The sequence below is a fragment of the Indicator indicator genome, chromosome 2, assembly GCF_027791375.1.
Source record: "Indicator indicator isolate 239-I01 chromosome 2, UM_Iind_1.1, whole genome shotgun sequence".
NCBI lineage: Eukaryota > Metazoa > Chordata > Aves > Piciformes > Indicatoridae > Indicator > Indicator indicator.
The window spans coordinates 9,786,883-9,808,499 of record NC_072011.1 but is presented as its reverse complement, the minus strand read 5'-3'; positions in this window follow the sequence as shown (position 1 = coordinate 9,808,499).

Here is a 21,617-nt window from a genome sequence, read left to right as displayed (position 1 = left end):
CATAGCATTTATCATGCAAAGTCTAGCCCCAGTTCCTTGCTGAATTAAACAACACATCTCAAAGCAGCTACATATACAGCACAAATTCTGTAAAATATTCTGTGGCAGAGGACCCATGTAAATATAACAACTATTCCCACCCTACCAACCATGGATATTTTGGTTTTATTATTCAGTCATGCCTGGAATGCAGAGAGCAGCAGATCTTCTGCCTCTTATATATACACATTTCTGAATTTTGGCTCCTTTTTTTTTTTTTTTTGCTTAAATTAGAGCTTAATTGAAATGGCTTTTTCTATTGCTCCCTTATCTTCATAGAAGCTAAATAATGAGCATAATTTTCCTCATTCTCTTACATAATGTGTGCTCTCTTCAAGTCAGAGTCTACACTATATTTTTATAGGGCTATCAAATGTTACAGGCCACTCAGCTTTCCCCTGATACTTTTGTAATCAGGAAGAGCTGGAAAGTGGCATCACAGCCTTGGTTTGGGAAGTCTAGGTTCAAGCTGTTACTCTGTCTCAGATTTCTTGCATGGCTAGGACATTAAGAGTATGCAAACATGAGTGCACGGAGCTCATCTTTTGTAGTGATGCACAAAGACGTACCATGAAACATGGAGACAACAGTGTCAAAATCTGCCCCTTCCCTAGAATTTAGTCATAAAAAGACAGGAACAGTCAGGATGGCACTAACACAATCTCTAGGTTTTCATGGTGCATGTATGCACGATGCACATTGCAAGAGAAACCTGCAAAACCTGTGAAGTTTTGTACTGGAATTAAATTCTGAAAGATTCTGATTCATGCTCTGTGTCATGTAAGAAATCTGGTAAGTCTAGTAAGTATCTAGACCCAAGTGAAGGTTAGGCCTGATGAAGGTCTGAGGTATTTGTACAGATCAATGCAGAAACATCTAGTGTCTCAAGCAGGAGGTGGTTCTTGGGCTGCAGGAGTATTTCTAGTTTTCAGCTCCTAAATTCTGCCACTCAGCCATATCAGGCATCTGAATAATTTCTCAGGCAATCGTAATTTTTAATATTTCTGTCTCTCAATACCAACTAAAACATTGCAAAAGACTGGTACTAGTGTTTTTTATCACATTAGGGGAGATGACATAATTTTGGTTTAAATGGGGAGTTTGTCTTAAAAGTGGTTTCTCTGTATGAGACAAGTCAGTCACCTGCTGAAAGACATGGTAGGGAAGGAGAAGAAATCACACAACAATCTGCAAATAGCACTGTGCAAGGATGCTCCTTTGAACATATTAAAGGTTCATTACAGAGATTAAAGGTTTATTATTATCTAGCAGCAACACATACGCTTTGCAAGAGGTTTAAAAGCTTTTTTTTTATTATTTTTATTTTTCTGCCTGAATGGTATGGAATAAGATTTGTGAGAATGTGATAGCATCTTCTGATTGTACCAGATGAGACAGCAACAGACATCAGTTTAGAACATTAATTCTGACAGGCATGGAGGCTGAGAGATACTTGAAGCTGTTGCACTGAACGAGGTGGTGTTCCCAGATGTGACCTTGTGTGACCTCAGTTAATGTATTCCAAAAAAAAAAAAAAAAAAAGAGGCAAGAAATTTTGCTTTCTTCTGTTCTGTAACATGAATGTTGTGAGCAAGCACAGAGTAATAATTCTGAAGAAGTTAGACACAGAATCAGATTTGTAGTCTATTAGATCAGTATGTTCTCTGAGCTATGGGATATGGCGAGGCAAACTGTGCTCCATCTCCTCTTAGTGCCTGAAAGTTGATACTGAAAAAGAAGAGGTCAAATTCACATGTGCTGCAGGAGGTCTCAGGAACATTAAGAGGCAGGGGTATCAACCCCATCCACCTACTCTCTACCTTCTATAACATATTTGGAGGGGCAATATGGACAAAAAGACTGACTTGGAGCCTGATTTCCATGTTGTAGAAATGTATAAAAAATCAACAGGGGTGATGGAAGTCAGGAAAAGAGCAAAAATAATGGAACAACAATCCTATGACTTTTAATTCAATCTATATACTACAGATTCATCTACATGAAAAGATTATTCTTACTATCCATAATTTCATGAAAATTACCTCTAATTCTACATAAGTTCTACTCTTAAAAGGTTAAACTCTTGATCCATCTGCATAATTTGCTAGGGAATTTGTCTGCCTTTTCTGAAAAGACAGAATAATTTGTCAAAACCTAATTCTGTATAGCTTTTATTTGTCCAAGATATTGTCTATAAATCAGAGCATACTGATTTATATGAGAACCTGCTCACACTGCTATAGCCCAATAACCTTAAATTAAAAAGGGAACAGACCATGAAAGAAATATATTTAATTGCATCGGATCACGTCATTAGGCTAAGCAGTGCAAGTTCACCCCTCTGCACACAAAAGGGAAGAAAGGAAAATGTTAGGTAAGTGAGGAAAACATGACAGATAAAAGATAAGAAATAATATTTAAAGATGGATTTACCAAGGGGAGATCCTGTCTAACTTATCTGGTAGCCTTCTATGAAATTATGACCAAGTGGGTAGATGAGGGAAGAGCAGTGGATGTCATATATCTTGACTTCAGTAAAGCTTTTGGTACTGTCTCCCATAACATCCTCATAGAAAAGCTCAGATGTGGCATAGATGGTTGGTCAGTGAGGTGGATTGCAAAGTGGCTCCACAACAGAGTTCAGAGAGTCATCATCAATGGCACAGAGTCAACTTGGAGGCCTGTGGCAAGTGGTGTCCCCCAGGGATCAGTACTGGGTCCAGTTTTGTTCAATATCTTTATCAACAACCAGGCTGAGGGCATTGAGTGCACCCTCAGCAAGTTCCTGATGATACAAAACTGGGGGGGTTGGCTGACACCTGTCAGGCTGTGCAGCCATCCAACGTGACCTGGACAGGCTGAGAGCTGGGTGCAGGCAAACCTCAGGAAGTTTAATAAGGACAAGTGCAGGGTCCTACATCTGGGGAGAAATAACAGGCACCAGGACAGGTTAGGGGCTGCCCTGCTGGAAAGCAGCTCCACAGAGAAAGACCTTGGAGTGCTGGTGGACAGCAAGTTCTGCATGGAACAACAATGTGCTCTTGTGGCCAAGAGAGCCAATGGGATCCTGGGATGTATCATGAAAGGTACGTCCAGCAGGGCTAGGGAAGTTCTTCTACCTCTCTCCTCTGCCCCTGGTGAGACCACACCTGGAATACTGTGTCCAGTTTTGGGTTCCCCAATTCAAGAGAGACAGAGACCTGCTGGAGAGAATGCAACAGAGAGCCACGAGGATGATTAGAGGACTTGAGCATCTCCCCTGTGAAGAGAGACTGAGATTTAGTCTTGAGAAGAGAAGACTGAGAGAAGATCTGATCAATGTCTATCAATAGCTGAGGGGTGAGTGTCAAGTGGAGGGGGCCAGGCTCTTTTTGGTGGTTCACAGTGATAAGACAAGGAACAATGGGTTCAAACTAGAACATAGACAATTTCACAACAATATGAGGAGAAACTTCTTTATGGCCAGGGTGGCAGAGCAGTGGAACAGGCTCCCCAGGGGGGTTGTGGAATCTCCTTCTCTGGAGACTTTCAAAACCCATCTGGATGCATTCCTGTGTGGAGAACCCTAAGTGATCCTGCTCTGGCAGGGAGGTTGGACCCAATGCTCTCTTGAGGTCCCTTCCAACCTCTGCTATACTGTGATACTATGACACAGCTTTTAAGGTTAAAAAAAAAAAAATAGAAAGTTCTTTTTCATAGAACGTAGATTAATTTGTATTCCTTACTGGGGGTTCATTATAAACTTGTGTTGTCATTTCTTCTTCTGACATCATCATCTTGTCATTTAAAAAGGGATTTACCAGTAGGCCAAAGAGAGAACCTTAAACTAGTCATGCAAATGTGGTCATATGAACAAAGCAGAAGATCTGAAATATTTAGTGCCAGTCATTTGCATTCCAGCTGCACAGTGTCTAAACCATTCTAAATATTTATTTGGGAACATTTCTGTGTGATAAATAAAAATAAAATTATTCTTTATATAAGCCCACTTGCTGAATTGTTTAAAATCAAGTGGGCTAAAATCTTGTGGTATGTGTTTAAAAGATATTTTTGCAAGAGTCAGTTTATCTACCTTCTGAAAGACTGAAAGAAAAATATTCCTGCATTCACTGTGATCTCAGAGAAAATTATTAGCTATGAATTCTGCTCCTCCTTTCACATTCAAGGAATTAGAAATGAAGTCTTGTTCTTACAAATTTAAATCAACAGCATCCAAGAACCAGTTGCCTAGGCTTGCTGGGATAGAGTGTGTATTGTACTGATATGCACGCTAGCTTTGGTTAGAGTTTTGCATATTTGGTGAATTTTGTAATGTGGAAAAAAAGAAAAAGAAAGGAGATTATGATTTTTGAAAAGAAATCTTTATCCTAAGTAGCTGCATAGGACAGGCAAGATCATCTTTTTGTTGCATTGCTGGTGACATGTAGCCTCTGAATTTCCCTTTCAAAGCCTCACAAAGGTTGTGTGAAATAAGGTGGCTTTTTTTGTACCACCATGGATGAATCCCAAGCTCATTTTTTTGCCATTAAAAAAAAAAATCTATAACATTCCTAAGATTACTGACTCTTTTAATCTAACAATGTTAAAATATACATTAAATTACAAAAGAGGAAAAATAAAAAGTTTAGATTTATGTAAGATCAATATCCTGCAAAAATACTTCTCATTTTATAATCCTCCTTAAACTCAGACCAAACAGTTTTGATGTTTCTTTTTTAAACACATCTGTATTCTTTTTATATTTTTGTCTTCAAATACTGAGCGTCCATCAAAATGTAGTCATGCAAACAAGTATATCCTGTCCAAGAGTCTTTATCAGTAACCTGTCTCTATTAAAAGGAATTAAGTAATAATTGTTTCTTAATTTAAAAGATTCTAAAGCAATAAAAATCCACATACTGTGCATCATGAATTCCTTTCTTGCATTTTACAGTGAAATGTTTCCGAAGTCTTCTTTAGACATATATTGAGGCTGGAGATAAGGATGATACTGGTACTGTTTACCTCTCAGGCCAAGGTCAAAACCATCATTGCTTCCATCAGTGAGCAAATAAGCAATTAGTTTACTACTAACTTTTATCCACATGAGGAGCTAATGATGCAAGGCTCAGTAGCCAGGTGACAGCCATGCAAAGCAACCAACATGCAATGGTATTTTGTGTCCATAGGAAATATGGGCAAATAAGTCAGAATGTTTTTGCAGCAGAAATCAGTAATTTATGCTTCATATATCAAAACAGTAAATAGTTTCTATTGAAAAGAGTAGGGAAAGTATCATATTAAATGCCCGTCTGTGAGTCACAGAGTACTCTCCTTAGATGGTTGTAGGGTATAGTTTGAAGTAAGGAAGAATGGAAGAACTATCAGAGCAGTTTTACATATTTATCTCAAAGATAATGTCAAAAGTTAACCTGTAAAAATATAGTGGGTTTAATGTTGCCTAAAATCTTAAGGCAGTATTCCTATTGAGGGTCCAAACTACAAGTGCCTTGAAAAAGAAGGCTCAAATGCAGTAATATTCATGACATAGGAAGATAAGCAAGGTAATTATTTATTCTGCAAGGAGGGAGGCTAAGAATAAGGAATCATAGAATCAGGAAGCTCAAAAAGAATGTCAAGGTTAGTACATGTAGGGGAAAATGGATTTGGATTTTGTATCATACATATTGCATGCAGCAGAGGGGCTGTGCAGGTATTGCTGCATAACATTTGCAATCATTGTGCTTGTGTTGCCTATTTCTGCAAAGTCAAAATTAAAATGGTTGAATGATAATTTTTATTTTTTTTATTCAGACTTTTTTATAACAGATTCGTGTATGCATACTGTAGTGATGAATCATTTTCTTTTGTCTTAAAAGAAAAAGGTGAGTTGCACCTTAGAGATATTGTCTTCTTTTTCTCCCTTTTTTCCCCCAAAAAGAAATGTAAAGACCTATACTCACTTTCAAACAATATAAGAAAAATATTATAACACACATGTAACACACCCACTCTGAAAATCATCTTCCTGACATAAATATTTCATATGCAGGTCATCTTTTAATTCTACAGACTATGCAAAAAGGACTAATATCAATTAGTGTGGTCCAAACTAACACCTAAGTTTCTCCCATCTCATAATATGCAAAGAAATGTTTTCTTAAAGTTTTTTATATACAAAACTGTAGTACCTAATTTGAATGATTCTAACAAAGTTATTAGACTTTTAAAAGTATGTTATAGAACTTTTCATCATACACACACAAAAAGGTATTTTATTGACTTTATTAAACTATTACTTATAGTCAAGTGTTTTGTTTTTCTTAAAATAAAATTTATACCTAAAAATCTGAAATTAGCTAAGTTACTCTTCAGTGACTGATCTTCCAGTGAACCTCTGTTCCTGGTCTAGCATGAATAAGGTTCACTTCTGTGCAAGAAGCCCTGCAGTCCTTCCAGAGGCAGATGGCCCAGGTCACTGTTAAGTTCTCTTTACTGTCCATAATTCTGTGGCAGCACCTCTAGTGCTACTTTCTCTTTCCTCTGTACTTCAGGTTACAATTTACTTTTAAGTCATTATGCTCTTTCTTTCCCTCTCTCTCATCAATTTCCTAAGTTTTCTTTCCACCCTCCCTTCCTTCCCTTCTTGTCCTCATTCTGCCTGCCCACTCTCTCCATCTCTCCCTCTCTCTCTTTTGATTTAGCCTGATTAATAAAATCAGATTACTTCATTTTTAAATTTCCTTATAGGTTAGTTCTCTTATACAAGATCCTCTTTTCATCTGTTTAAAATGACTGAAAACAACTTCTTAAATCTGTTCTGCCTTGTTAAATGGGTAAAAAGTTCCCAATCTGTAACAGAGGGAGATCTCTGAAAACTATTCTACATACAGCTTCTCATCAAATCAGATCTGTAAGACAAGGGAAGCTGTAGAGGAGCTGCATCTCCTTAATATGTTAGTAGGGAATTTATCAGATCAGCCAAGTGGCTGTAGAGACTGCCCTTGATTGAAGTATTTATTCAGTGATTTGGCTTCCCAAAAACTCACCATTCAAGTTCTGTCCTAATGGTAAGAAAATGGAATAGAAGGAATGTCTTAGAGCAAGCCTTGTGTATGATCTGCCCGTTCAGGAGGAAGAAAACTTGCAGAAAAGTAAGGAAACAAAGAAATTTAATAAGACATCTATAGTAAGTCTGTATTCAAACTGAAACTAATTCTCAGCTGAGCTCTTACACAACATTTAATACCCTGGTCTTGCATAGCTTTACATTTTTTTACATTTTATTTATTTATTTATTGCATTTTGACACTGAAGAAACCTATGCTGTTATCCAGGAGACAATTAGAGTGAACAGCAGAAATTAATCCATCTTTTCTGCTCTAACCCTCAAGAATTCCTGGCACCAATTAAATTACATGCGGAACTAATATTTGAATCATAGTCAGGGTAACAGATAAGGATGGGTTCATTTAAAAGAAATGAGAGTGAGGAAACACAAACATTCTCTACCACCACTGCTGAGCTTCCAGTCATACGAGAATGGAAGAGCAACACTGCCCGAGAAATCCATTATCTGTGAATCCAACCATGGAAGAAGCCATAAGCAAATCTGATCTTTATCACAACACCTTGACACCTGTCATAGATTTTCCTACAGTGAGAGTGCTGAAATGGTTTTCTCATTGGATTGAAGAGAAATTCATGTTTTTAGGCTCTTTAAAGGCATACAACAGTCTTTACTCGATTAGTATCTCTCTCCGGCAAGAGCAGGTTAAGAATCTGAGGAGAAATGTGTTACAGTCATCTATAGATCTTTGATATCATACAGCCAAGGGGCCAGATACTTTCTGATGTAGCTTGTTACTTTTCATTTATCCTTATTAACAGTGGATCCTGGCAACTCTATAAATTACAAGTAAAAAATTAGTTCTTCAGCAAATACCAGAGCTTTCCCAGTTCAAACTTGATGTTGGAAAGGGAGGAAGAGATGCTGACATGTGGAACTCTTTTTCTTTTTTTTTTTTTTTTTTTTTTTTTTTTGACAAGGATTTCAGATCACCTCTTTTTATACAGGCTCCCATGAAAAATTCTAGACAGAAGGGTTTTGTGAGTGGAGCAATGAGTTTATACTTCCACGCAGATACACACATTCTTCTCACACACTCAGGAATATTTATTTGTTCTTTGTACATTAAACCAGAAATGTGCATTTCCACTTATCCTCACTATCCCCAGGCTTTTGAGAATGTTGAAATGAAATCCAGACAATATCATCACAGCAGCATGGCTCTAATACTCCTGATGCTTCGACCTGATGAAGCTGTTGTTAGGGAAAGCAATCCTCCTGGTGGATTTTGCACACCAGTGCTTCAGAACAATGATCAGGTGGCTTCCATGGAAAAAAAAAAAAAAAAAAAAAAAAGGTGCTTTGAAGCTCTTTATACTGTTAATTTTTGGAAAGATATACACAAAATCAAAAAAACCCTTGCAGTGATAGGGAAGTCTTAGAGATACCTTGCATAACTCATCAGCTCTGCAACCAGCACCACCATCAGATTTTTGGTAATCAGTATTAGCAAGGTTACATATGGTTGTGATTTCACTGAACTGCTTTCTGATGCAAGCTATTTGGGATTCCTTTTCTCTGCTGTGATGAAATATCTAAAAGGAACTCTCACAATTTTCCATTATTCAGAGAACATATTTTTCCTGAGGAAATAATTTCAGTTTCAGTAGTGCTACTGGTGGCTGACACAAATCTTTTGCTATTATAACAATATTCTTAGTGGCTGTTATATGAGCCTAAAAACTGACAGAAACCATTCACCCTCTTAAAAATGTTTTGTTATTACCCTGAATTTCTTTTGCATCAACCTTTTATGTTGACCAGTTTCTGAATCCTCTCTTTCAACATTTCAGTACTTAAGGTAGGCATATTCCTGACTTAAACATGCAATACTCCTTTCACCCAAAAGGGCAGAAATAAGCAGAAAAATGTTTTGATCAGAGAAGAGAACATGTAGATTTGGGTATGCAACTGCTGTTAATGGTGCCATATATGTCCATTCATGTAAGCAGCAATGTGATTATGTTTCCACTACTGCAATAATATTCTAATACTCCTGAAAAAGTTCCTAAAGACAATCAGTAAGCCATTGATGAGTTAGAAGTCTTTTATTCTTCTAAATATTTGACATAAATCCTTACCAACCAGTCACAATTCAATAAATGGCTTAGGCTGTAGTTGCTTTCCTACTTTTGTAGGGATATAGCTGAAGAGAAACAGCTTGATAAACACTTATATGCATTGGGAATTGAAACTACTTCAAACCTATGGAACTCTATGGACTATTTTTTTCCCCTCATTTTACTGTAACCACTTATCATTTCTTGGTCCAAATATTTAAATAACTGCAAGTCTTCTGACTCTGACTATTTCTTTCCAAACTGTGAGTACAGCTATAGATTGGTAGGCTGCTATTCAGGCTTAATTTCTGATCCAAAACTCTTAATTTCAATGACCTTTGGATCAGACCCTCAGAGCTCTTATTTTCAATATCCTTTTTCCAGTAATATGTACTGCATAATTAAGTGCAGTCTTAAAACTGACCCCTGCATCTTCTATTCATTATGCCTTTCCAGTTTAAAATGTTTCTAAGCATGGCTACATTTTGTCTCTTGCCCTTTATCCTCTTTCTATCTAGCACCTTCTTTTATCTGTGACTCTTTTCCTAGTCAGTAATGTCTGATGTGGAATCTTGCCAAATGCTTCTTGAAAATTCAAGTGCATTGTATCTACAAAATTTCACTTATCTGTCATGTCAGTGTTATCTTCAAAGAACTCTAGCAGATTATTTAAGTATGACCTTCACTGACTGAAGCTACTCTGGTCACCTTTAATGAACTATACTTTAGCAGGTGTTCTCCTATTGACTTCTATCTTTTTTTTTTCTCCTAAAGCTCATGTTAAACTATGTGGACTACACTTTCTTGGCTTATCTCTTAAGGTCCTTTTTTTTCTAATAATGGACTTGTATTTATCACTTCTGAGCCCTCAGAAATCTCTTTCATATGTAGTAAACTTTTCAAACATACCATTCAAATGATCACTAGCACCTTACTTTGTTCTTTCATGAAATATATTTATATGTAAAAGGCATCCAAATCTATGGATACTTTTGGTTCCCATTGACTCTCTCACTACAGAATTTATAATTTATTTATTTATTCCCCAAAACCTTCCTTGTTCCTTTAGTTGTGAACATTTACTGTACACTTATGATTGTGTAGCAATTTGCTTTTTGTGTTAGTCTTAGTAACTGCACAATCATAAGCATGCAGTAAACATTTAGAACTTTTCTAAATCAGCAACAAAGGTTTTGGAGGAGGGGAAAGGACATCCAAGTCTCAAGTTAGATCTATTGCAGATGAGCAACAAATTTGGAGCAATTAATTCTAGCTAGGTATGACCCTCTACCTGATTCAGTCTGTACTTGAATAAAGACACTTTAGTTAAACATTTCTTTCCCTTTTAATCTATAAACCCCCAAAATCTGTAATTGTCTGTATATTCTGCCATTTTTGTAGTCCCATAATACTCACTGCCACTATTTTAAGAGTTTGGATTATTTTTAATATTAATTAGCTTAGTTGCAGTGAGTAGTTAGAAATTCCATTCTCACACAAAATTATTTTTCACATAAAAGGAAATTTGGACCTGATAAAAACTGGAATGAGGTGTTTTCATCATTCCCCATTGAATATTTTTGAGATTTAACTTTTCTAAGACCCTGGCAATTATTTTCAAGCCTTATTTCATTTAATATTTAAATGTAGCTAGTTTAACCAGACACGTTTTGGTAGGAGAAGCGTTTGTAAAGTCCAATCTGGTGGCCATTAAAGCCAAAGACAATAAATAGAAAGGATTCAGGAAAACCCTAGATGCATGTAACATGAAACTAGGAGATGGGGTTGTGAAGAGGAACAAGATTCAAACGAAAATTATAACAACCATAAAATAGTAGTATAGAGTTTCCAGCACAAAGAACCTCTTGGATGACCACATTCTCCAAAACTGGACTCCGAAGGGAAGAGAATCCCTATGACTCAACTGTGAGGAAACATATATGACACAATGAGAGTGTTGTTAAAAAGATTCATTCTCAACAGATTATTACACACTAAAGGAGGAGAAGTCCTGAAGCAGAGAAATTGTTCTCTATATGAAACAGGAAAAATGAATTAAGAGACTGCAAATTCTGTTTGAACATAGGTTAAGTATGTGTTTGAGCTGTTCCCAACTCAAAATGTATCACAGTATCAGAGTACATCAGAGGTTGGAAGGGATCTCAAGAGATCATCAGGTCCAACCCCCCTGCCAGAGCAGGATCACTTAGGGTAGTCTGCACAGGAATGCATCCAGGTGGGTTTTGAAAGCTTCCAGAGAAGGAGACTCCATAACCTCTGTGGGGAGCCTGTTCCAGTGCTCTGTCACCCTCACTGTAAAGAAGTTTCTCCTCAGGTTGAGCTGAAATCTTCTACGTTCTAGTTTGAACCCATTGTTCCTTGTCTTATCACTGTGAACCACCCAAAAGAGCCTGGCCCCCTCCACTTGACACCCACCCCTCAGATATTTATAGACATTGATCAGATCCACTCTCAGTCTTCTCCAGACTAAACAGCCCCAGGGCTCTCAGTCTCTCTTCATAGGGGAGATGCTCAAGTCCTCTAATCATCCTCATGGCTCTCCGTTGGATTCTCTCCAGCAGGTCTCTGTCTCTCTTGAACTGGGGAGCCCAAAACTGGACACAGGATTGCAGGTGTGGTCTCACCAGGGCAGAGAGGTAGAAGAACTTCCCTAGACCTGCTGGACACACCTTTCTTGATGCATTGGCTGTCAATGTGCTCCACTGTTCTTGACAATTTGCTCAAACTCTGTTGGACATTTTAGAGCTAATGAAACTCACACACAGAAAGGAAAATGCAATGGAATCACCTTATTATGGTCCCAACTAAGAGGTATAATATAGTGTGACTGAAGTGCAGCAAATATCTCATTTCAGCTTTAAAAAACAAACAGCATAGTATCCATAACAGAAAAAGCCATTCAAACTCATGTGATTATCTCCTCAGATCAATATTTTTCATGCAGTGCAAATCAGAGTTCCTGAGAGAATCACAATCCAGTAACTGTTAGCAAATGTTGACTATTTAATGGAAATCCTTGTGTAGAAATAATCATCTGTAGAAGAGAGAGGGCAGAAGTCTGGCTGGTGACAAGTAGCCATAAAGGTACTAGTGAGGAAAGATAATTTGACTACCTGTCCTCTTAGCAAGAAATCTTGTAAAGACCACAAAAATTAAATCCTTCAGTGTTTCACTGAACAATTTTTGACAGTCAGAGTATTTAGGTTCAGCACCTTGGCTTTTTTTAATTACTTTAATTATATGGTAGTCATTTGATTTGTTACAGACATATGTGTCTCTCTTTGCTGCTGATGGCTGTATTTTGTATGCTCTGACATCAAGCTTTTAATGTATAAATAAGTAGACTTTGAGTGTCATTTGCACTATCTGTAGTGTCATTTCATATCTTTTCTTCTTTTCTTACAGTGCAGTAATTCAGCATTTGACGTTCCAGAGATTCAGGTTAATGCTACAGTGCAAGGTTTTAGAGATACTCCACTGCTATTCTGTCTTTACTATTTAAGTCAGCTGTTCCCACACAGAGAAGTGGTGAGTTGTTACAAAGATAATATTTTAACATTTATGGAACTCTCCACAAATGCTTAATGGAGAAAAGAGAAAAATATCCAATTCCTCAATGTTTCCCTATATGTGCAAGGTTGCTATAGACTCATAGAATCATAGAATCAGTCAGGGTTGGAAGGGACCACAAGGTTCATCTAGTTCAAACCCCCCTGCCATCGGCAGGGACACCTCACACTAGATCAGGCTGGCCAGAGCCTCATCCAGCCTGGCTGCAAACACCTCCAGGGATGGGGTTTCAACCACCTCCCTGGACAACCCATTCCAGGCTCTCACCATTCTCATGGGGAAGAACTTCTTCCTCACATCCAGCCTGAATCTCCCCACTTCCAGCTTTATTCCTTTCCCCCTAGTCCTATCACTACCTGATATCCTAAAAAGTCCCTCCCCAGCTTTCTTGTAGCCCCCTTCAGATACTGGAAGGCCACAAGAAGGTCACCTCAGAGCCTTCTCTTCTCCAGACTGAACAGCCCCATCTCTTTCAGTCTGTCCTCATAGGAGAGGTGCTCCAGCCCTCTGATCATCCTCATGGCCCTTCTCTGGACACGTTCCAGCATGTCCATATCTCTCTTGTAATAGGGGCTCCAGAACTGGACACAGTACTCCAGGTGGGGTCTCACCAGAGCTGAGCAGAGGGGGAGGATCACCTCCCTCAATCTGCTGGCCACACTTCTCTTGATGCAGCCCAGGATCTGGTTGGCTTTCTGGGTTGCAAGTATAGTTTGTTTCATTGTCAAATGACTTCTTCAGCTTCTATATGACAGATTTAAATATTCTCAACTCTTTAATTTTTGAGTAGGACCAGTTGTCAAACTATTTTTCGTTCTATAAGTAGTATGACTCACGCAACACATTACACAGAACAGGACAAGGTTAAAAAAAGCAGCTCTTAGTTTATCCCACAAAGAAAACATCCAAAATCATCCTGGTCACTCTGTGCATGGAATGCCACCATCATCACTATTACCTAGGTATTCAGCCCAACTCAGCCTTACATGATGTCCTTAAGTCCTAAATGTTTCTGTTCAAGGTAATTTTCATGGTAATAAAATCTTCTTTTGAATGCCATTACTTTAAGCAGTTACACCATTTATCCTATAATAAATTATTCCTTGGGAAATGCTATTTACAAGCTGGGTTTCTTTACTCTGGGCTAACTGCCACCTCATTTTGGCTTGCTTGGTAGGACTCTGCATGTAAATATGGCTGTAAATTGGTATAAATCTGCTGTAAGATTCTCCTACAGATCTCCATCCAGAAATACAATCTATTTGCCCTCTCCAGCTTCTGAGAAACAGCACACCACTCAAACACTCACTCCTTCATTCAACAGAGATAATTAGTTTCAGTTACTTAAACTGAGCAACTATTTCCCTTCAAAGAGGGTATTATATTTGCCCAACTGCATTTAAGTGCTAAACACTGTAAAGGATAATATTTCCTGAGAATGGCATTTTTTGGGGGTCTCTCAGCTAGTAGAAGGCTAGCTGTCTGTTACAAGGCTCAACAGAAAGCTACAGACTAAGGGATGAAAATTCACAGATCACTGAGCACAGGTAATTTTTATTTCTTTTTCCCCAACTGACTCAGGGTGAATCTTTCCCATACAACTCATATCCTTATCACACTGTGATGGTTTTAAGACTATTCTTTAAAATTTTTTCCTCACAAAGTTCAAGCAGAAAGTGAAGGAATGTAAATAAATCACTATTGGGTGTAAGAAAGCAAAATAATGATTATTCTAAACACTTCCATTGGAAAGATAGAAATGTTCAAGAACTACTACTAAAAACAGGGTTGGGGAGTTTGGGCAGTCTGGGTTCTCAGCTTGCCTGGCTTCTGTCTGGCTGCTGCTTCTTTTCTAGCTGAAGATAACACACTGACCTTGACAAGCTAAGTCTAACAGCCTCTCTGCTTCTTGACTCTCTGCCTTCTGCTAGGGGGGGTCTGGGGGGATTCCTTCTGGTTTTTGGGGGGAGGCCCCTTGGGGGAAGCAAAGGGGGCTTGGTTGTGCTTTTCTGTTGATTGTATATATTTGTAAATGTTGTGAATAGTGTATATTTGTACATATTCATTGCATTTCGTCATAGATTGTAGATTTGCTTGTAAATACAGCTTTCATTTGCTTCCAGACTGAGCTAGCCTGGTCATTGTCAACGTGGGACAGGGATTTCAGCTCTCACACTGTTGCACACACGTACTAAGTAAGCATGAGAGGTAGGTTGTTGACTTTCTGTTGTGTTATGAAACAAGCAAGATTGAGCTGAGCTAAATGAGAAAGATATTAGTCTGCAGATTTCTGTAAAAGACCTACTAAGATATCAAACCCAACAATACTAATATTTTTGCATTTCCTTGTCTTCATTAAGGAGCCCTTTCCCCTAGCTTTTTTCCAGCAAGACATTCACGGTGCAGATGCTGTGGATTCGTTCCAATCAGAATAGAGACCTGCCACACAACTTTGCCTTTAATTTTTCTCTAAACAAACAGGCAAACAAACAGTAGATGAAACTAATGGAGAGCTTAATTATATCTATCCATCAAGCCATAAATTTGCTTCCTTTCAGAACAGAAGGCACAGTCTTTAAATCCAAAAGGACTGATGGCAAGATACCAAGTTTAAAATTCTCCCACTGTCATAGGCTGTTTTACTAATTATCCAGATTCCAAGGCAATAATACAACCGTAATCATTCACCTCACGCCTGGAAACATAAGTCTTGTTCTTTTGATGAATATTTATAAGACAGTGTAAAGCAGTCTACTTTCTTTTCCCTTCAGGCAAGACAATTTGGAGTTCATCAATATGTATTACCAAGGACTTTTATAAAAGGCACTTCAAAGGAAATTCATCAGACATTCCTTTTGTCTTGATTTCTGTTAGACTGATACTTCCTTTTGACAAGTATCAATAAATTGTCCTCTGATGGCTAGAAACTTGATGTCTTACTCAGAAACTTCCTCACACAGCAGTCTGGTTCTTAAGTTTCCAATGAAATTTTTAGCATCTAGCTTCTAATTTAAGGATGAAGGAGGGCAGAGGAAGTAAATGAAAGATAAAACGATCAATGTATTTATACAGTCGTACCATGACATATTTTGCTTTCACAGATGACAGGAATTTGCCAGTTAAGATGACCTACATTCCTTATTACCTTTTCCATTTGACTCTTGACCATATTTGTAATTCCTTAAAACAAAAATTGAGACTCAGTCTTGAGTACTCAGACTGAGCAAGCAAATTAAAACCAGATTAAAGCGGATCCATAGCGTTGAATGACAGAATGTCTCTGTCCCAGCTGGTTATTACTTTTCCTGTTTTGGATGCTGTCACAAGGGCTCATGTTTCTGGGAATAGAGGGTGGGATGTTAAAGCAGAATAGAGAAAAAAAAGCTTTTCTTATTAATATGTAATAAAAATACCTTAATGTTTCATACTGTTCCCTTTCCTCTTTTAGAAGTAAATATCACCTTTGTGATCATTTCTTTATTTTGACAAATACACATGCACAAGCAAATTATTACAGAACATACAAAATGCACAATGTGATGATAAAGCAAGTGCCAATATGTAGTAATGGGAAAAATCATGCAGAACAACAGAAAAAAAATAATGGAAAATAAAATCATTGTTTACCACGTTGCTGATTAATTTCATTTAAATAAGAAATGGATTTATTGTAAAAATACTTTATGGATGTGTATATGAGTTGCAATTTTAGCTTCAAAAGGAAGGGAAGTGTTTCTGCAGGTGAAAGGGAACTCTCCAGTCATATTCCTCCATAATGAACCCACATACCATGATAAGGCTGCTCTCAGTTCCTTGGCAGCAGGAGCAGTAGCCTGAAGGGTTGGCCATTTCAGTCTTCTTCAGTAAAGCACATGTAGCAAGGGTCAACTTCTTCTGCCATGCCTAGTGCTATGTCTTTATCATTAATGAAATCTTTTGGAAACAAAATATCTTCTCCAAACACAATGCACAACTGGGGGTCTAGTCTGTGTGTGCATGGGAGGAAATGAGGGCTTTGTTCTCCTTCTAAAACATATATGTTGTCATAAGAACCTCAAAAGGTTGAGGCTTTTCTTGAAAATTTCTGAAGGACCCTTATATGGCTATGGACCTTCTATGGCTGTTGACCAGAATAGTGTTGACCAGAAAAGTGCAGTAAAATTCATCTGAGCACTAACGAAGATTAATTTACCATTTAGACTGAATTTATCCAGATGAAGATGCAAATTGCCCAAGGGATTTTTTTAAACTCTTTCTGGGAAATGGGTCTAAAAACTAAAAGGGAGGGGGAAAAAGAAAGAAAGAAAGAGAGAAAGAAAGAAAGAGAGAAAGAAAGAGAGAAAGAGAGAAAGAGGGAAAGAAAGAAAGAAAGAGGGAAAGAAAGAAAGAAAGAGGGAAAGAGAGAAAGAGGGAAAGAAAGAAAGAAAGAAAGAAAGAAAGAAAGAAAGAAAGAAAGAAAGAAAGAAAGAAAGAAAGAAAGAAAGAAAGGAAGGAAGTAAGAAAGAAAGAAAGAAAGAAAGAAAGAAAGAAAGGAAGGAAGAAAGGAAGGAAGGAAGGAAGGAAGGAAGGAAGGAAGGAAGGAAGGAAGGAAGGAAGGAAGGAAGGAAGGAAGGAAGGAAGGAAGGAAGGAAGGAAGGAAGGAAGGAAGAAAGGAAGAAAGGAAAGAAGAAAGAAAGAAAGAAAGAAAGAAAGAAAGAAAGAAAGAAAGAAAGAAAGAAAGAAAGAAAGAAAGAAAGAAAGAAAGAAAGAAAGAAAGAAAGAAGAAGAAGGAAGAGAAGAAGGAAGAGAAGAAGGAAGGAAGAAAGAAGGAAGAAGGAAGGAAGAAAGGAAGAAGGAAGAAAGAAAGAAAGAAAGAAAGAAAGAAGAAAGAAAGAAGAAAGAAAGAAAAGAAAGAAAGAAAGAAAGAAAGAAAGAAAGAAAGAAAGAAAGAAAGAAAGAAGAAAGAAAGAAAGAAAGAAAGAAAGAAAGAAAGAAAAAAGAAAGAAAGAAAGAAAGAAAAGAAAGAAAGAAAGAAAGAAAAGAAAGAAAGAAAGAAAGAAAGAAAGAAAGAAAAAGAAAGAAGAAAGAAAGAAAGAAAGAAAGAAAGAAAGAAAGAAAGAAAGAAAGAAAGAAAGAAAGAAGAAAGAAAGAAAGAAAGAAAGAAAGAAAGAAAGAAAGAAAGAAAGAAAGAAAGAAAGAAAGAAAGAAAGAAAGAAAGAAAGAAAGAAAGAAAGAAAGAAAGAAAGAAAGAAAGAAAGAAAGAAAGAAAGAAAGAAAGAAAGAAAGAGAGCAAGCAAGCAGGCAGGCTACATTTTTCTTGACAACAAAATTTTACGATTTACAGCAGAAGACTTGAGGAATGAACTGCACAGAGCAGACAGTATATTGAGATGCCCTGAGAAAGAATGAGTAGACTTTTAATCACTGCATATGAGTTCCCCTTAAAAGTTTCTTTTTGTTTTCTGTGGGTACAGATAGACCTTGTAAATCTACAGTAGGTAATAAGAACCTTAAGTAACTGAATATGGGGGGGGGGGGGGGGGGGGAAGTTATTACAGAACATATTCACTGTTGTGAGTAATTTTATGTAAGGTAGAACTAAGTTCTGTGCATCTACAAAGCAAAGAATAAGGTAATAGAAGCTCTGAAGGATACTTATCAATGGCATAGTTCTTAAGCTGATAAAAGTGACATGCCATGGCATGTGATCTAGGCTTGCTATCCAAAACTGACAAACTGCTGTGCCTTGGTCTCAGCTCAATTTGATTGTTTATCAATGGAAATAGGGGAAATTTCATTTTCTCTATCTTTCTCTGGAAAAAAACCAGGCTCCTTATTTTCCACATAAATATATTTATTATGCTGCATGAAGTGTTGAATGTTTAGATTTGAAAAAAAAAAAGCCCTGGTTATTGTGGACATCTAATTAGAATAACTCATTGTCTAAATTATTGTGCTTAATTCATTATTCTGAATAAATATTTAATATGCTACCTCAGGTGTTTCTGTCCTAAGATTTTTATATCTATTTCCTAATTACAACAGAGCAGTTGTAATACTGAAGCTTATGCCCTGGCCAGTAGAATTTCTAAGGAGAAGTTCAACATACATTTTAAAATATTCATGACAGGTTAAACTGTTAGGACTTGTGAAAATTCAAGATGAAAATAGGTAACTATTGCCTCATGCTACCTCTGTTAAGTAGGTGCATACTAATAGATGGATGAAACTTCCCTAGGGTTCAGTTTATGACAGGCCTTGACTATCAAAAAAAAAAAATGTAAGTGGGGGGAATGACATATGACAGTCAGCCTCCTGGGTTATTACCCTACTGAACTTCTGATGCTCCTGGCATTATTTTTTCAGTTCAATGCAAATTTTAAGGCCAGCAACAAGAAACATTGTCCTTGAGTGACCCTTGAATGAATACACATGAAATCCTACATCTCTGAGCTCTCTTTTTTCATGCAATATTCTGTCTTGCCTGCTCTTTCTTTGGCATCATGATTTTTACAGTCATTTTGACATACTCAATTGCAGAAGAAGAAAGCAGAAGGCCATACACATAGACCAGAACCATTTCTTAGAGAAGTCTGCTGCCTGCATGGGACCTGAGTTAATGATGTAAGGAAAAAACTTCTTTGCCTAGTATCACCCACAGCTTACTATCCACTATTGATCTTTCAGGCAGGCAGTGATGAAGTACTGAGAAGCCCAAGGCCAATGAAGAGAAACTTCAAGTCCATGGGACAAGTGATTGAGGGATCAAGAGCACAAGCAGTGTTCTCAATCCATCCAGTTACAGGGAGTCATGTGGGAATAAGCAGGAAGAGCCAGCAGATCAATGCCTGACTCCAAGCTTGGTGTCATAGGTAGAAATTTACATTCCTTAATCGCAGCTTGATTTACAGGACACCAGAGTTGCTGGCAACAGATGTGATAAGCCTGTCTCAGAGGGAATAAAAGACCCTGCACAGGACCTAGCAGGGTTCATTGGAAAAACTTTAAACTATATTTGAAGAGAGAAGAGCATAAAAACAGGCTTGCTAGAAATAAGTCCAAGGGTAGCACACCAGTGTTTGAAGAATGGTGTGTTAGTGAGGTCTTTCAGTTTGCTGTAATAGCGGAAGTATGGAATAGAGACCCACATGGCCACAGAGACATAAGAATTATTGCTTAATGTCTTTGTCAACGATCTGAGATGAAAGCATTGAGTGCAGTTTGCAGATGACAAGTGAGGGAGTGTTGATCTGCTTGAAGATAGGTGGCCCCTGCAGAAGGATCTTGACAGGTTCAATCAGAGGGCTGAAGCAAATGGTATGAGATTCAAAAAGGCCAAGTGCTGGGTGCTGTGCTCTGGTCACGACAACCCCAGACAATGCTACAGACTCAGGGAAGTGTGGTTGGAAATCTGCCCAGCAGATAAAGACCTGGGGATGTTGATCAACAGCTGGCTGGACATGAACAAGCAATATTCTCAGGTGGCCAAGAAGGCCAACAGCATCCTGGCCTGTGTCAGGAATAGCGTAGTCAGCAGGACCAGGGAAGTGATTATGCCCCTGTACTCAGCACTGCTGAGGCCACACCTTGAGCACCATGTTCAGTTTTGGGTCACTCACTACGAGAAAAACATTGAGGTGCTGAAGCATGTCCAGAGACATATGTCTAGGATATCGTATCAGGATGCTAATGGTGAAAGAAACATTTTTTGCATGTGCAACAAATGATGAGACTTATGATGGTCCCTTGGTTATTTAGGATCTTAATCTACTATATAATAACAGCACATAGGAAAGTTTCATTTGCCAAAGAGCAGCTCCCTTTGCCCTAGCTGCTGCATCAATAAAGCAGATCTGTACATCATGATCTTTCTTTCTGTGTTCCAGCTGGAGCTGTAGATATTTTAAATTCTGAACTACAATGTGGCTTAGGGAACTGAACAGAGAGCAAAGATATATCTGTCATCTGTCATGCTGTTGAAAAGACAAGCTGCAGTATTCCTTACCAGTGGTTGCTCAGATCAGGGGTAGTCAGGGGAAGAAGAAACACTGAGCTTATCTTTGGAGTCTGTGTTAGGATGGGACAGAGTTTCCTAAGGAACCAGAGAAGTGAGCTGTTATTATCAGCAGCTACTGGTGCAGGTCTAGTGTTTGGACTTAATTCTTTTAAGGATATTTAAGCTCATGGTCTGGTAAAAGGTAATATAGAAAATATCATATGAATAAACATTAGAAATAGAATAACATGCAATTTGATATATAAGAGAAACCAAAAGGGTTTTTTTTGTTGTTTGTTTGTTTGTTTTATTTTGTTTTGGGGGGTTTTGTTGGGTTTTGTTTGTTTGGTTTGGGGTTTTTTTTGTTTGGTTGGTTGGTTGGTTTGTTTTGTTTGTGTGTATAAGGTAACATAGAAAATATCATATGAATAAACACTAGAAATAGAATAATATGCAATTTGGTATATAAGAGTAACCAAAAGGGTTTTTTTGTTGTTGCTTGTTTGTTTGTTTTGTTTTGGGAGGGTTTGTTGGGTTTTGTTTGTTTGTTTGTTTTAGTTTGTTTTGGGGTTTTTTTTTGGTTGGTTGGTTGGTTGGTTTGTTTTGTTTGTTTGTTTGTTTGTTTTTATTATTATCAAATAGAAAGATAGATCAAAGTTTGCCACCAGTAAGATTTTAGAAATCCAGATGAATTGCAAACAATCCTGTCAACTGATAATGACACCCCACAGTGTCCTTCATGGTGTTGTGATCTTACCATGTTTGGGATTGTCATGCTGGCACAGGAGTAGTTATATGAACTGCAGCTGGCTTATGTGTCATCTGTTAACTGCTTGCAAATGCA